Source organism: Carcharodon carcharias, chromosome 10 (genome assembly GCF_017639515.1).
Source record: "Carcharodon carcharias isolate sCarCar2 chromosome 10, sCarCar2.pri, whole genome shotgun sequence".
Lineage (NCBI taxonomy): Eukaryota > Metazoa > Chordata > Chondrichthyes > Lamniformes > Lamnidae > Carcharodon > Carcharodon carcharias.
The window spans coordinates 65,632,718-65,645,070 of record NC_054476.1 but is presented as its reverse complement, the minus strand read 5'-3'; the positions used below and the strand labels follow the sequence as shown (position 1 = coordinate 65,645,070).

General features: G+C 42.1%; 1 protein-coding gene across 5 annotated transcripts in view; it reads left to right on the top strand.

Moving 5' to 3' along the window:
- The first annotated feature begins 617 nt into the window (after nucleotides 1-617).
- Nucleotides 618-12,353, top strand: part of LOC121283226 (nucleosome assembly protein 1-like 4) — a 95,769-nt gene continuing 84,033 nt past the window's right edge. For 2 of the 5 annotated variants that reach the window (XM_041197539.1, XM_041197541.1), the window contains exon 1: nucleotides 626-714. The gene's annotated coding sequence lies outside the window, so the exon portion shown is untranslated. Of the gene's footprint in view, nucleotides 727-12,353 lie in introns of all 5 variants that reach the window. The other 3 variants (XM_041197538.1, XM_041197535.1, XM_041197537.1) reach the window with 3 other exon arrangements.

Here is a 12,353-nt window from a genome sequence, read left to right as displayed (position 1 = left end):
CTCTCAAAGGCAGGACTTCATCCGAGAGAGGGGCGGAAGTCTAGCTTTAAAGCGATTAACGTCGCTTCCAGTGATAAATTTGCTGCGGGGCAGCCGTCGGGATTCCCACTGCCTTTTTTAGAGGGAGGTAACACCGCGGCCCACCTCCTTAAAAATCCAGTCCTATCACTCAGGGTTAGCGACTCCACTGTATTCTTCGAGGTTTCTTCACACGGTCTCCTAACCTCAACTAGTCAAATGGCAGCTTTTTAACTCTCAAATATTTTTGTAACTGGTAAAAAAAATAACTATAATGCCCAATGAATGATGGGAATTGCGCCCAAGAGATAAATAATCAATTCCTGGAGAGTCCAGGACAAAGCTGCACATTAATAAAACTAAGGAAGAGAATAACATGCATTTATATAGAATGGGACGTTTCACACCTTCGAGCCAAACCACTGACTAGAGCTGAACTATTATGTGGATCGCAGCACTCTCTTCAAGAGCTCTATTTTTAGCCGGTAAATTAAAATGCCTTTCCCTTTAAGAGCTCACAAGCCCTGTACCCAACCGAGGCTCGGTTTCTAATTGGCGGCTTCCGTGCACTCTGACGTCAACGCGGGAATCACGCTGGGCGGCGGCCAATGGGAAGCGGCCTCTTTGGTGTCCGCCATTAGCGCGCGGAGGTGACTGCGAGGTGGCTGTGCCAGAGCAACCGTTGCGGTGGTGCAGGTACAGGTACAGGTGAAGGAAAAGGAGAAGGAGATAGGGTCAGGCGCGGGGAGAGGGACGGGAGAGTCAACGAGGTGCCGGGGAGCGGGGTGGGGTTGAGGATGAAGGGTGGACGTGTTACGGAGACGGACAGGGTGACATGTGGAGGGGCCCTGGGGCTTCGGGCCTCCCCTCGCACACCAGCTCCGAGTTGCGTGTTGCGCTGGATTTGTGGTTTTTAGTTCAGTGGCCGCACTGCAATGCTTACTGTGCAGGTTTCTTCAAGTAAAATTAAGCCACTGTTAAATGGAAACCTGCCCAGGATCTGGGGGTCTCGCTCATTTTGAAGGCTCTTACCACAATAAAAAAAAGTTCACTAGTGGGCTACTGCTTCAATTCCTTCAGTAGTTCGCTGTTTGGTAATTTGATTAGTTATATGTCTTTAAAAATGGAAAATTAACTTCTTTATGACTTATCTAATTTTGTTCAGATTCAAGTGTGAATTTGGTCAGCTGCTGTGATGCATCAAGGGTTGGTGGGCAGCACGAATGTCCAGCATCGGTTTTGTGATGTAGTTATTTTGACTGAGTTACTTTGGCCATTTCTGAAATATGTAATATTCATCTGAAATGCAGTAGGTCCTCGTTTTTTGTTTAAGAATTAGGTGATATTTAGGTCCCTTTGATAGTCCAATCTGTCACCTTTTTTATCATCCCATATTTTAAATAGGAAAATGAATATGACATATCAAAGCCTAGCTATTAATATTAGTTTGGTTCGGGGTACTGGTGTGTCACCTCGTGGTTTCAGATTCCAAGGTGTACCACGTGTACTACATGAACACAATACAAGGCTCAGTTCATTGAGGGGATCTTACAATGTAGGAAGTGGCAGGAATTAAAATGAGGCTGAGTTAGATTGTTCAGGTTGATGAAATAGGTTCTATTGCACCATTTGAAGCTGAATAGGAAATTTTAGCTAATCATCTTTCCTCAACCCTTTATCACCAAAATACACCAACTTCATTTCTAAAGTTTCACTGACCAGGGTGTTGTGTGTTTGTTGGCTGCTGCATTTGCATACATTAGAGACTGCACTTCAAAAGTAATGAATTGATTAAGTGCTTTTAGATGTTCTTGGGATATATAATTGCTATATAAATGCAAACTATTTATCAATTTCTCCAGACTTGCCAAAGCATCTCACAACCAATGAATTAATTTTGAAATTTATTCAACACCTTGATGGCTGAAGATGATCAGTTAATGTACCTTGGTGACTTTTGAGGTGAAAATGAATACTGAGACATAATGTAATGGTGTGAAAAATGGCACCTTGGACAAACCTCTCTCCCTTCCCCAAGTACTGTGCTAAAGATGTTGAACTATATTATGTGCATAAGTCCTGGAGTGGGTCTTGAAACTGCTATCTTCTGTCTCAAGTGTGTCTACCTGTTTCTGTTTGAGTAATTATCTCTACAGATTTGCATTGGTGTGGTTTTAAAGTTGATATTTTTTTAAAATCCCGTTACAAAACAAAATACTGATAAATGCATTTAAAGTAAAACCTGCATTTACTTTCAACACAAAAACAGAATTATCTGGAAAAACTCAGCAGGTCTGGCAGCATCGGCGGAGAAGAAAAGAGTTGACGTTTCAACTCTTCTTCTCCACCAATGCTGCCAGACCTGCTGAGTTTTTCCAGGTAATTCTGTTTTTGTTTTGGATTTCCAGCATCCGCAGTTTTTTTGTTTTTATCTCTGCATTTACTTTCACCTATTTTCTCTCTTCCCAAAATATTGACTCTACTTTGACAAGTGAGTTTCAATTCTAAGTGGGCTTTGGTATAACTCTGGTAGATGGGTCAAGCTCAGGGCCCATAACCATGTCATACTCTTCTGTTGTGTACACATTCAACAGGGGCACATAGAAAGCAATTATGAGCGGGGAAAACTGACCCTACACCAGAATTGTTGCTATTCTGGTGATATGGTGCTTTTGGGCCTCTCTCTCTGAAAATGAACACCGCAAACAGAAAAAAGTGCAAAAAAATAAACTGTGTACTAACAACTTACTCCCCTCTTAACCTGCCCCCTTAAAGTGTAAGTTCGTGGGCTTGCATAAAATTTATGATATAGAAACAAGCCATTCAGCTCAACCAGTCCGTGCTGATGTTTGTTTCACTTGAGCCTCCTCCATCTATTCTCATCTAAACTTATTATTGTAACTACTTATTCCCTTCTCATGTGCTTGTCTAGTTTCCTTAAATACATCTGTACTATTCACTTCAATCACACCCTGTGGTAATTCCATTTTCTTACCACTCTTGGGTGAAGAAGTTTCTTCTGAATTCCCAGTGGATTTCTTGGTGACTTGACTTTGCGTCTAGTTATACTCTTCCCTACGAGAGGCAACGTTCTCTCTGTATCCATTCTTAGCAAAACAAGACCTCGCAGGCAACCTGTCGGCCTTTCTTTCAAGAGAGGAGAGACCCACCCTGCCAACCCTTTCCTGAAATGTATACCAATGCATTTCTGTTATCACCTATGCCAACCTTCTGTGCAACCTCTCTAGTGCCACTTTTCCTTAAATAGTGGGCCTTGAAGATTGGTAATCTGATCAGCCATCCCTGCTGCTTTTTGCCCCCTCTCTGCCCAATAAGCCAAACCTCCCCGCAGTGTGCTCTCTGACCACCAAACATTAATGGAGCTTTATAGTCTTTCTCATCTCCCTCATGCTGTCTTGAAACATGTCTATGCCACTTTCTGGTCTTTGACTCCCTTCTCAGCAAGCTGCTAACCATCCATCTCTCTTCCCTGAGCTGCCTCCACAAGCTAACTGATATTATCCCTCTCGTCCCATTCCCTCCTCACAACTGTTGTCGCCAACCTCTCAACCTCACCTTCAACCCTCCAAACTTGCAAATAACTGTCCCATATCCAATTTTTAAAAATATCTTTCTTTCTAAATATCTGCCCATTTTCTTCTCAACTCCCTGTTTAAAGTTCTCTGATTAGGATTCTGTTTCAAGTGAAACTTGGCATTTCATAGACACATTGCACGTCAAAGCTATAAAAATAATTATTAGGTTTTGGAGCTGATGACAACAGAATAATGCAATCTGTTTAAATCTCGCTTTTTAAAAATTTCAGCAGGATCTTAAGCACACATTCAGTAACTTTGAGTTTGAACATGTGGCCTATCAGTTGGAGAGGTCAGGAATATACAGCAGTTTCCTGTATTATTTCTCAGGCATGCATCACTGGTTAAAAGGTTTAATTGTTCTGTTGGAGGTCAGCTATCCTAGATACACAAGATCAGGTTCTGGTTCATCAGAAGCATGTGCTGCCTATGAAAGCTGACTTTTGCACTGATGACAAGAAGTGTTGGGCATGGAAAGGGAGAACCGGAATCATAATACGCAATGTGACTTTCTCTGTGTAATCATTACAATTGACATTACTTTCCTGAGTGAGTTTTGAGGGTTGTGTTTCCAGCTCTGAGAAATTAGGTCTGCCATGATCTTGCCAAGGAATTATTTGGTCACAGTGTGCCGAATGAGAATTTTTTTCCTTCCCTCTTCTAAAAGCATGCAGTCATGTTGAGCTTCATTGCCAGGCTTCAGTAGACCCCAGTCCCTCATCTAAGTGGCAATTCTTAACATGTGAACCTGTTGGAGACTAAATTGGTGAGTGTCCTTGCAAGTCTCAACACTCACTTGAGGTTTACAACAAAGTTTTTAAATAGCATCTTGAACAACAGACAGCCCCAAGGCAGTTTTAGAAATGAATACTAACCAAGCTATGGAAGCTTAGATTACGAAGGAAGACCAAAAAACTTTGTAAAATGCTGGATTTCTAATGGTGGGCAGAGAGGTTTAGGGAGTTCTAAAAGATAGAGCCACAGGAGAGGATTCAAAGCTGGAAGAGCTTGTGAAGACAAGATGGCGTAATGCTGTGAGGATTTAAGAAACATAGAAGAGCATGAGTATAAAAACAAAAAACTGCGGATGCTGGAAATCCAAAACAAAAACAGAATTACCTGGAAAAACTCAGCAGGTCTGGCAGCATCGGCAGAGAAGAAGAGAGTTGATGTTTCGAGTCCTCATGACCCTTCAACAGAACTGAGTGAATATTAGGAGAGGGGTGAAATATAAGGTGGGGGGCAGGGGTGGGGGGTGTGTGGTTGTAGGGACAAGCAAGCAGTGATAGGAGCAGATAATCAAAAGATGTCACAGACAAAGGAACAAAGAGGTGTTGAAGGTGGTGATATTATCTAAACGAATGTGCTAATTTCGGTTAGATAATATCACCACCGTCAACACCTCTGTTCCTTTGTGACATCTTTTGATTATCTGCTCCTATCACTGCTTGCTTGTCCCTACAACCACCTCCCCCCAAAAAAAACCTTAAACCAGCTTATATTTCACCCTTTCACCCCTCTCCTAATATTCACGCAGTTCTCTTGAAGGGTCGTGAGGACTTGAAACGTCAAGTCTTTTCTTCTCCGCCAATGCTGCCAGACCTGCTGAGTTTTTCCAGGTAATTCTGTTTTGGTTTGTTGAAGAGCATGAGTAGGTCATTAGGCTCTTTGAGCCTGCTCCGCCATTCAATATGATAATTCTCTATCTCATCACCATACTTTCACACTCTCCCCATACCCCTTGATGCCTGTAGAGCCCAGAAATCTATTTCCTCCTTAAATATTTTCAGTGACTTGGCCTCTATAGCCTTCTGTGATAGAGAATTCCATAGGTTCACCACCCTCTGAGTGAATAAGTTCCTCCTCATCTCAGTTCTAAATGGTCTACCCTGTATCCTGAGATTGTGACCCCTTGTTCTAGACCCCCAGCCAAAGGAAATATCATCCCTGCATCCAGCCTTCATCAATGTCAATTTTGTAGGTTTCAATAAGATCCCCTCTTATTCTTATAAACTCCAATGAATACAGGCCTAGTCTGCCCAATCTCTCCTCATACGACAATCTTGCCATCCTAGGAATCAGCTTAGTGAACCTTCGCTGCACTCCCTCTTTGGCAAGTATATCCTTTCTTAGATAAGGAGAAAGCTGCATTCAATACTCCAGGTGTGGTCTCACCAAGGCCCTGTATAACTGCAGTAAGACATCCTTGCTCCTTGCCCTCTCGCAGTGAAGGCCAACACACCATTTGCCATCTTGACTGCTTGCTGCATTTGCATGCTTGCTTTCAGTGACTAGTGTATGAGGACACCCAGGTCCCTTTGTACGTCAACATTTCCCAATTTATCACCATTTAAATAATACTCTACCAAAGTGGATAACTCCACACTTTTCCACGTTATACTGCATCGGCCATGTATTAGCCCACTCGTTCAACCTGTCTAAATCGCCTTGAAGCCTCTTAACACCCTCCTCCTCCGCTCACATTCCCACCCAGTTTCGTGTCGTCAGCAAATTTGGAAATATTACATTTGGTTCACTTATCCAAATCATTGATACATATTGTGAATAGGTGGGGCCCAAGCACTGATTCCTGCGGTACCCCACTAGTCACTGCCTGCCACTCTGAAAAGGACCCATTTCTTCCTACTCCCTGTTTGCTCTCTGCTAACCAATTTTCAATCCATGCCAATATATTACCCCCAATCCCATGTTCCTTAATTTTGCACACTAATGTCTTATGTGAGACTTCATCAAAAGCTTTCTGAAAATCCAAATATGCTGCATCCACTGGTTCTCTTTTATCTATTCTGTTAGTTATGTCCTCAAACTCCAGTAGGTTTGCCAAACATGATTTCCCTGTCATAAATCCATGTTGACTGTCTAATCCCATTGATATTTTCTGACTGCCCTGTTAAACATCCTTTATAATAGCTCTAGCATTTTCCCTACCACTCATGTTAGGCTAACTAGTCTGTGATTCAGTTTTCTCCCTCCCTTTTTTCAATTGTGGGGTTACATTTTCCACCCTGCAATCTGCCAGGACTGTTCCAGAATCTTCAGAATTTTGGAAGATGTCAACCAACACATCCACTATTTCCATGGCCACCTCCTTTAGTACTCTGGGATGTAGATTATCAGGCCCTGAGGATTTATCGGTTTTCAGTCCCATTAATTTCTCCACTATTGTTTTAGCAATACTAATTTCCTTCAATTCCTTCTCACTAGACCCTTAGGTTCCCTAGTATTTCTGGGAAGTTATTTGTGTTGTCTTCCTTGAAGACAGGACTAAAGTAGTTGAATTGTTCTGCCATTTGCTTGTTCGCTATTATAAATTCTCCTGTTTCGGACTGTAAGGGACCAGCATTTGTCTTCACTAATCTTTTTCTTTTTACATATTTATAGAAGCTTTTACAGTCTGCTTTTCTGTTCCTTGCAAGCTTGCTCTCATACTCTATTTTCCCCTCTTAATCAATCTCTTGGTCCTCCTTTGCTGAATTCCAAACTGCTCCCAATTCTCAGGCTTGCTACTTTTTCTAGCAACTTTATATGACTCCTCTTTGATTCTAATACACTCCTTAATTTCTTTTGTTAGCCAGGGTTGTGCCGCTTTTCCTGCTGTGTTTTTGCACCAGCAAGGAATATATAACTGTTGCAATGCATGCACTCGTTCCTTAAATATTAGCTATTGCCTATCCGCCATCATGACTTTTAATGAAGTTCCCCAATCTATCTTAGCCAACTCACGCCTCATTCCTTCATAGTTTCCTTTAAGATTTAGGACCTAGTTTCAGATTGAACTACTTCACTTTCCATCATAATGAAGAATTCTATCATGTTATGATCACTGTTCTTTAAAGGACCCTGCACAGCAAGAGCATTAATTAACCACTTTCCATTGTACAATACCAAATCTAGGATAGCCTGTACCCTAGTCGGTTTCTCGACATACTGGTCTAAAAAAATCATCTTGTGCACACTTCAGGAATTCATCTGCCACAGTATTATTGCTCATTTGCCTAGTCTATATGTAGATTAAAGTCACCCAAGATCCCTGTAGCACTCTTGTTACATGCATCTCTTAATTTCATGTTTCATGCCGTCCTCTACCTTATTACTACTGTTATATAGAGAACTCCCTCTAATGTTTTCCACCCCTTGTTGCTTCTTAGCTCCACCCAGACTGTCTCTCTATCTAGATTTTCTGAGCTAATAATCTCACTATTGCACTGATTTCATCCTTAACTAACAGCACCATGCCACCTCCTTTTCCATTTTGTCTGTCCGTCCTAAATATCGAGTACCCTTGGATATTCAGTTCCCAATCTTGGTCACCCTGCAGCCATGTCTCCATAATTGCAACCATATCATACCCATTTACATCTATCTGTGCTGTTATTTCTTCTACCTTATTGTGAATGCTCCATGTATTCAGATACAGTACCTTTAGGCTTTTATTTTTAACATTTTTACACAATCTTTAGATCATGGCCCTATTTGCTGCTAGCCATTGTTTCCCCTGCATTCCACTTTTACTTTCTACTTTTCTGTCTTTCATTCCTGTCTGTTTCTCTTTCTTGTGCTCCCTGCTCAGGTTCCCACCCCCCTGTCAATCTAGTTTAAACCCTTCTCCACAGTACTAGCAAATACCCCTGCGAAGATATTGGTCCTACTGGGCTGCAACCTGGTTCCATCTTCCCCGGAATCGGCCCCAATGCCTCAGGAATCTAACTTCCTCCCTCTTACACCATCTTTCCAGCCACGCATTCATCTGGTCTATTCTCTTATTCCTGATCTCGCTATCCTGAGATTATTACCTTTGAGGTCCTGCTTTTTAATTTATTTCCTAGCTCCCTATATTCTGCTTTCAGGACCTCATCCCTCTTTTTACCTATGTTGTTGTTATTGATATAGACCACAGCCTCTGGCTGTTCACCCTCCCCATTCAGAATGTCCTGCAGCTGCTCAGTGACATCCTTCACCCTGGCACCAGGGAGAAACATGCCTTCCTGGTGTTGCGGCTGCAGAAACGCCTATCTGTTTCTCTTGTGATAGAATTCCCTATCACTATTGCTCTCCACTCTTCCCACCCTTTGTGCAGCTGAGCCACTTGTGGTGCCACAGACTTGGCTCTTGCTGCATTCCCCTGAGAAATCATCTCCCCTAGAAGTATCCAAAATGGAAAATCTGTTGGAGAGGGAGATGGACACAGGGGACTCCTGCACAACCTGCCTTGTGCTTTTACTCTGTCTGGTGGTCAACCATTCCCTTTTTCCCATTTTAAATTAAATATATTGGAGGAAAGAGAGCCAATGTAGATCATTGCAGGACAAAATGCCAGAACTTTAGACAAGTTTATTTTGGAGTTTAAGGAGCAACAGAAGGAATGGTAACCAAGAAAGATATAGGATAAATTGTCTCTAGGGGTCGCAGATGCAGGGAGAAGGAGTCAAATGAAGATAGATTTGCAGAGGTGGAAATAAGTGGTTAAGATGGCGGGGGAATGAGGTTGAAGCATAGCTGTGGATGGGATGGGCAGGCTAAGATTTTTGCATGGTCTAATTCCATCTGTTTGAGCAAAGCTAACGGATGCAATGCTAAGAAAGCAAATTTAATGGTCCTAAGTGGATGGCTTTTTTTTAAACTTGATCAATTAAAGCAGACAAGCTGTCTTGACAGCAGGGGTGAATGCGGCACAAGAGAAGTGTTGTGGAGCTGGTTGTCATCAGTATGTGTTGGGAAACTGTCCATGAAACTGCAGATTATACCATGGATCCCAAGGATAGATCCGTGAAAGATTCTGGAGTTGATGGGGGAGGAGAAGTCATACCGGGCATTGGTTACATTTAGGTAGGAACATAAATAGGAGCAGGCCCCTCAAGCTTGCTTCGCCAAGCAATAATATCATGGCTGAACTTCTATATCAAAAATTTCTTGCACTATCCTCGCATCCCTTGTTTCCCTTGATGGCCAGAAATCTACTGATCTCAGTCTTGATTGTCTTCCTTTTTTAGGCAGCCTCATAGGATTGAAACTACTTCTACAGGGTTCTGAGATGGCTGCTAAGTCCAATTCATGATCTGTAGATTCTGCAACCTGAAGGGTTGGGCGTATGGATTGTTTGGAGGTTTGTGCACTCCCTCCGACATCTCAGCTTCACCTCTGCACATCCCAGTGAAGTCTCCTGATGTGTTCAGTGCCTTCCCAAAAGAGTCTTTTCCATTTTGGTCAGTCACAAGCCAGAGTCGGCGGGTATGTTTGACCTCTTCAGGAATTCTTTGAGGACATCCCTAAAGCATTTTTGCTGTCCTGGGAGTCTCCTGCTGAGTTCCAAGTAGAGTAGTTGCTTCGGAAATAAAAACAAAGCACTTGAAAAACTCAGCAGGTCTGGCAGCATCTTTGTAGAAAGGAAAAGAGTGAACATTTAGAGTCCAACTTGTCTCTTTGTTACCTCCATTACTCCTTCGGTGAGATCATCTCTCCTTCTTTCTAGCTCCAGAGAGTATCATCCCAGTTTACTCAGCCGCTCATCTTATCCAAGAAACTAATCTATTGACCCTTTGCTGTACTGCCTTCAAGGCAAGCGTGTATCTCTTTAGATATGGAGACCAAAACTGCACATACTACAGTCCCACAAAAGCCCTATACAATTGTAGCAGGACTTCTGATTCTTGTACTGCAATCCCCCTGTGGTCCTACTGTTTTCTGTCCATCAACCAATCCCCAACCAAATCTAATTTTACCCCCAATGCCATGAACTATTCCTGTGTATTAATCTCCTGTGGCATCTTATCGAATGCCTTCTGCAATCCAAATATACCCTACATCCACTGTATCTCCTTTACTGTGCTAGTTACCCTTTCAAAAGAAACTGCAGTAGATTTATCAAACATGACTTCCCTTTCAAAACACTGCTGATCCTGCCTAATTGAATTGTGATGTTCAAATTGTCACATGAATAATAGTCTAGCATTTTTCCACCAGCTGATGTCAGGCTAACTGGCCTATAGTTCCCTGTTTTCTCTTTCCTTCCTTGGTATAGTGGGGTTACACTTGCAAACTTCCAATCCATGGGAGCAGTTATAGAATTTAAGGAATTCTGGAAGATCAATACCAAAGGGAGGTAGATAGTGGGACCAGTTAAGAACAGTCACAAGGTTCTGGGCAATGGAGAATAGAGGATGAAATGGAAAATTGCATCCAACATTACTTATGGTTAAGGAAGGCCAGAATTGTCAAAACATCACAGTCACAGAGCATGTTATTTATAACATTGTGCAGAGCAGTCTTGATACCACAAGAACATTGGAACTGCACCAAATGGATTTTAGGTGTCTTGAAACAGATGGACCACCAAGCCCAGTGATAACACATTTAATAAACAGAAGAAAGGGAGATTAGAGTTGCAGAGGACGAATGGGATGACTAAAACCAAAGTCAAAAATGCTATCCTCATTGATTGTGACCATTGTGCAGTATTCCTCCTTATTGACCTCCCTACAACCTTCGATACGATCAACCACATCTTCTTCCAATACCAATCCTTTTATGGTCATTTTCCCAACATGGAAGCTGGACAGACTGAAAATGTATCCTTGCTTGGTTCCACTCTTTTGCATCCCATATAGCCAGAGCATTTCAGAAATGGCTTCTCTTTGCAGTGCCATTGGTTTCAGAATCCTCCTAGGCTCTATTCCCAGCTGCCAGCTGCTTCCTGGTGAGACCGCCTGCAAACGTGGGGTAAGCTGCAATATGTACGCTGATGATACTCAGTTCTATCTGTCCACCATGTCTGTTGATCCTTCACTGGCACTTTGGATATCACACAAGAGAACTAGAACAGTTTTTGCATAAGTCATAATTGTTTCCATTTAAACATTGGAAAGACCTGAGCCATTATAGTCAGCTTCCACCACAAACTCTATACACTTGATAGTGATTCCCTTACCACCTCCACTGACTGTCTCAGGCTGGGAAAGTCTGTTTGCAACTGTCAGTGTCTTATTTCCTTCAAAGCTGTATTTCCAATCCCATATTTCCTTCATTAAATATTGCCAATTTCCATCTCTGCAACACTGTGTACCTCTGGTCCAACTTCAGCCCATCTGCTCTTGTCAGCATCCTCCATATCTTTGGTACCCCCAGAAGACTTTTTCAGTGCTTTCCTGATCAGCCTCTCACCTACCCTCCATAAGCTTCAGCTTATGCAAAATCCTGTTGTCCACATCCTGTTCTGCTCAAACCTGGGACAGTTAGGGCCTCCAGTTTAAAATTTGCATCTTCATGCCTAAATCCCTCCATGGACTTCCCTTACCTATCTATAATTTCCCCCATTTTCTATAACTACCTCCAGCCCTCGGAACCCTACATTCCTTTGACGGCTGCCTTCTCCATCACCTTGTTTATAAAGTAAATATTAAACTAGTTTTTACAAATGGTGTAATTTTAATGTTTTTTTTTCAGTGAACAGCTTAGAAGATCCCTGCGGTTAAGATTATTAATGGTTGACCATATCTGTTGTTGTGCCAGACGAGTGTTGTAGTTTTTATTCAACTTCTTTGAAACACCAATTTTTAAACTTCCTTTCTTTTCTCCCCTATCAATTTGGTAGGAATGTTCAATAAAAGATTTAAAGTGACATAGATATTTCAAGTTTAATGTTGATTATACAAGTCTGGAAGTATGTGATTTGCAACCTTCACTATTCCGTCAGAGCTGTTGGTTATGACGGGTCTAGGCCAG